Source organism: Panthera uncia, assembly GCF_023721935.1.
Source record: "Panthera uncia isolate 11264 chromosome A1 unlocalized genomic scaffold, Puncia_PCG_1.0 HiC_scaffold_17, whole genome shotgun sequence".
Classification (NCBI taxonomy): domain Eukaryota; kingdom Metazoa; phylum Chordata; class Mammalia; order Carnivora; family Felidae; genus Panthera; species Panthera uncia.
The window spans coordinates 75,033,778-75,039,064 of record NW_026057577.1 but is presented as its reverse complement, the minus strand read 5'-3'; the positions used below and the strand labels follow the sequence as shown (position 1 = coordinate 75,039,064).

Genomic DNA, 5,287 nt, shown 5'->3' with positions numbered 1-5,287 from the left:
CAGTTGAGTGTCCAACTCTTGACTTTGGCTTAGGTCTTGATATCACGGTTCTTCATGGGATCGAGCAGCATGTTGGGCTCTACACTGACAGCGTGGAACCTGCTTGGGATTCTGTCTCCCCCTCTCTCTGCCCCTCCCATGCTTACATGCATTCTCTCTCTCTCTCAGAATAAAATTTAAAAAACTTAAGTATGAAAAGGCTTTAAAAAACCCCATACAGTATCCATGTCCCTCACCTCCAAATCCCACTCTTTAAAAGCAAGCACTTTAGGCAGATGCTGACGCCCTGGAATCACCCGCGCGGCTCAGCCATGGTCAACCCCACCATGTTCTTTGACATAGCCGTGGACGGCGAGCCTTTGGGCCACGTCTCCTTCGACTTGTTTGAAGACAAAGTCCCCCAAACAGCAGAGAACTTCCGTGCTCTGAGCACTGGGGAGAAAGGATTTGGTTACAGAGTTCCTGCTTTCACAGGATCATCTCGGGATTTATGTGCCAAGGTGGTGACTTCACACGCCATAATGGCACCGGAGGCAAGTCCATCTACGGGGAGAAGTTTGACGATGAGAATTTCATCCTGAACCACACAGGTCCTGGCATCCTGTCCATGGCAAATGCTGGACCCAACACGAACGGTTCCCAGTTTTTCATCTGCACCACCAAGACCGAGTGTTTGGACGGCAAGCACGTGGTGTTTGGCAAGGTGAAGGAGGGCACAAACATCGTGGAAGCCGTGGAGCCCTTTGAGTCCCGGAATGGCAAGACCAGCAGGAAGATCACCAATGCTGACTGTGGACAAATCCAATAAATTTGACTCGTGTTTTATCTTAACTACCAGACCATTCCTTCTGTAGCTCGGGAGTGCGCCCCTCCGCCCCCATCTGCTCGAAATCTAGAGTCGCTGTGCTCCCGCCGCAGTTCTATGGGTCCCGTGTCCTCCTTACTCCCCTCTAAGTTTAGCTGGATTGCAGAGTGAAGTTTATGATCATGAAATAAAGGCTAAACAACAACAACAAAGCAACCACTTTAAATTGTTAGATTTTGTCCTCTGTATTTACCTTTGTATCTCTATATATTTATTGCTTTCTCTTAATTCATCAATTCTAAGAATTTTCTGTGTTTATAGCAAATAATAATTTTTGCCCTCTTACATAGTTTGTCCACCTCTTTTTTTCAATATGGTACAACCACAACATAATTTTTTAGTTAAATTCATGTAGTATTTCCGTTAGTATATTCAAGTATTTTTCTTCAGTGGACCAAGTAGTGCCCCACTCCCCCACCAGGAGTTGTTTCATGGTTTCATTTGCTTGTCATTCTTCAATCCTCTTTGTCTTTTCCAAATGATTTTTTAGTTCAATCTTTCTGCAACTCTCAAGAGTCAATGTTCACATCCAGGTTTGATACTCAAAACCAAACCAAACAAACCTTTTCTCTCCTCTTGTTCATTACTTAGTTTTTCTGTCCTACCTTCTTAGAGATTTCCTAGACTTATTTTCCATGTCTCCTAGGGGTATCTTTAATTCTGCTATAATATTTTTAGTCTTCCAGAATTCCTCATTTGTTCTCAAGATTAAAAAAAAATAGGATCCAATTCTTTGGTTGTGGTTGTGAAATCTTGTACATCTGAAAATCTCTTCTCTGCAGTTTGTTTTTCCCCTGCTTCTCTCCCTTCCCTGACACCTTTTAAGCTCATGGCAGGGCTGGGTGGGTTAGAGGTGAGGGTTTTTTCTCATTCAGGAAGGGGTGTCCCTTGACCTCTTGGTGACCCTAGGTTTCCCATTCATGTGTAAGCATGGACATTCAGAGGCTCACTGAAAACTCCCTGTGAGTAGTGGGTCTTACTGACCCACTTACTGACAAGCTTCACTGTAGGTCAGTAGTGTGTTCATTTGTCACTCTTTATTGGTCTCCTCCAGGAGTAGTTATCTACAGGTTGTTTCTCTGGACCAGTTTTTCAGGGGAGACCTGGATTCTTATTGCGTTCACTTCTGGAATCACCCATACCTTTCTTGGTACCTGGTATCTCCTTTTCCTGAGGTTTTCAGAAATGATTCAGGGCAAATTGACTTGTTTTCCACTGGTATCTACCTTTACCTGCATTGGGTGTTTCTTTGTCTGGTAAATGCATTCCCATTCCCCTATTCACTTCTGATTTAAACATGGTTTAGGGAATGTGGATTTATTTTAGGATCATCTAAAATTGACTTTCTTTTATTCCCATTTTTGGGCTGATTTTAAAGTGAATAAGGGATCAAAAGGTATTTTCTTTGCCATTTTGTTCTTGGTAGTGGGATTAGTCTTGTCTGAACTGTTAATTCCTCCTTCAGCTGCTGAATTGTCCACAGCCAAAGTCAAGGGCATAATATCAACCCAGGAGGAGAAGAGCACTGTACTTTGGGAGTAAAAGACTCATTCAGATTTGCCCTGCTAATTAATCCAGATGTCCCATGATTCTTAATAATTCAAGAAAGTATTCATAGCATGTTGCACTAAAATCCTCAAAAAGAATCCTTAAAATACTCACGGAAATCCTGTTCCCAAGTTCTCAGGATTTTTGAAGATGTGGAATACTTAGTTTCAGGCAGCTAACAGGACTTAATTGCTTAATTGCTTAATAAAGCAATAAGATGAATGACGGAGGACATTCACTAGAGCACTTATAGATACTATAGATTTCTAAATAAGGAAACATATCTCTCAGAAGTCCAGGAAGAAGTATACTCTGAAACATCAAATCACTGATGTTTCACTAATCTTTCAGTACCTCAGTTTTTAATCACCTCTAAGTGGATATAATAGGTACTACTACATGGCATAATTATGAGAAATCATTGAGTTAATATTTGTAAAGTGCTTAGAACAATGTCCAGCACATGGCAAATCCCATACAAGTTTTTAAAAATAAAACAACATAACAAAAAAAGATATAAAGTCAAAATAAGTGAGGAGGATGAGACATATGGAAAACAAAAGGTTTGAAGACAAAATGCAGTGCACAAAAACATGCCCATGAAATCCTTTACGTTAATAGGAAGCAGAATCACAGTCTTAGCTTTGAGCTTTATGCTTCCAAGAGAAAATAGAAAGGCAATCAGTTATATGATTCATAGAGCCCATAACTTACAAACAAGAGCTAGTATTGTTCCTTATATGAAGAGCAGAGATAAATACATCCCTGGGTCCTAACATCTATTGTTTCCCCAAAGTTTCTTGCAGTTATTGAAGCAACAGGTTTTATTGGCCTATGTGTCATTATCCTTTTCAGTCACATCATAAATATACCATTGAGAGCAATCTGGGTCTGCAGCAAACTACAGAAGGTGGACCGCTGGGTTGGTTACAGACTATCTTTATGGCCTGGCTTAGTCTAGGACTGACTTGGAGAATGTCCTTAGGAAGGCAGCTTATCTTCCAGGACTCAGTTACCTAAAATTAAAAACAAAAGGCAGCGTTGGGAGCAGAGCCTGGCACATGATAAACACTCGAAATCCATTAATGAGTAATTTCAGCCATTTTATTGAAAAACATTATATAATGGGTGATACACATTTTGCCTTCTTATTTGGGTAAATTCAAAATATAACTTAACCTCTTTCGGATGACTCAGTTCCACCACAGTGAACATCACCAATGGCCTCGGGGGGTGGTGAGATGCACAAGCTTGTCTGCTCCTGCACTCTGCTTCACAATGATGTATCTTTTATTCTGATGTATGTTTCGAAGTTCTCACTTCTGCATCCAAAGTAGTTGTCCGGTTTCTTTTTTATTACTGTGTGTGTGCCGCTTCTCTTAGCCTTCTCTTTTCCCTTTGTATATCTGTTATTTTCCTTCTGATGGTGAATAAGAAGTTGGCTTATTGGGATGTAAGAATTGTACCTAACATAGAAGTAAATAAGCCCCGAGCGATGACCAGAGGGTGGGTAAAATGCACAATTTTGTGTACATGCTCTGTAAGATTCCTTTTTTGGCTCACCTGACCTCTTGTCTTCCTATTTAATCATGGTTGTGTTCTGGATAGCAGAGTTTTGCAGATAACTGATCCTCAGACAAATGCAATATTAATCTACACAGGATACAGTATTATGCTGAGTAAGGGGTCGAAGGGAGAGCTTTCATGTAAAATATTGCATGAGGAGGAGGTTGTAGAAGTGTTTCTGGGAAAGTCCTCTTATTGTACATAATAGATTAGTTAAGCAAGAGCTCCAGGTGAGTGGGGACTAGATAAACCAGACTGTAGCATTGAGTCATCTAACGTAGGAGACAGAGGTGTTGAAGGCTCAGGGCTTGGAAATTGAATGTCCTAGATATCCATCTGTACCCATTTGAAACATCGCTTGCCTGTCCTTGGAGCAAGAGTTTGGGGTTAGTCATTGCCTCTCTTCATCGTTTTCATATTTTGTGGGTAGAGTAAAAAGAATGTTCCTTTATTCTCTGAATGTTTTGCATATTGTATCCAATTTTCATTAAGTGATTTAATTGTTTTACCAAAATTATTTTTAGTAACCTAGATATTTTTGAGAATGGCACAACAAAATGCATGGACAATATAACACAATATGACCTTAAGGAATTCATTTTTAGCATCATGAACAAGGATAACTGAAATCAGTTTAGTTTTATAAGTGGATCAATGTAGTTCAGTACACTTGAGAAGTGAAGTAAGATTCTCCAGATAATAAGGGATATATAGTCTGTAATGAAGAAATAAATCCTTGACATTTTTTTTTTTTGGCCAAAAAAAGTGTTACCCAACATATTACTTGCACAGTCAGTGAAGAATTTATTAACAGTATTTTAAAATGTTACAAAATTTAGACCACTCTTCCCACCTCTTTGGGCGTATTATTTTCCCATTTTAATAATTTACAATTGAGCTTGTTGATGCTCCTGCCAAGTTGATTAATGAAATGGAATGTTTGGAACCCTGACGTATTTATTCCTCAGAAAACAAACCGTTTATGTTTGTTTCTGAAATTTTTCCCCACGCTTCTACCATCTTGGTCCCTATCAAGTTCTATCCAAGAGATAAATGCATCTTTCTTGTAAAAAATGGGCTTCATAATGGGTGATTATTGCATTGTTAATGGGCTTCTTCAATTTACTTTGAGGTCATATAATCACTACATTATCCCAACTATAAATAAATTGCTTAAATTGAGGTCAAAGGTAGCCTAAGGAAGAAACCTTCTTCAGTGAGCCACCTGAGCCCACTCCCAGAATTCATTGACTTGCATACCCAACACATGCTGGGTATTGATTCAACATGCCCTCCAGTGAATCAGCC

At 39.6% G+C, this 5,287-nt stretch overlaps 1 pseudogene; it reads left to right on the top strand.

Annotated features, from left to right (window-relative positions):
* The first annotated feature begins 311 nt into the window (after positions 1 to 311).
* Positions 312 to 1,018, top strand: LOC125935151 (peptidyl-prolyl cis-trans isomerase A-like; annotated as a pseudogene).
* The last annotated feature ends 4,269 nt before the right edge of the window (positions 1,019 to 5,287 follow it).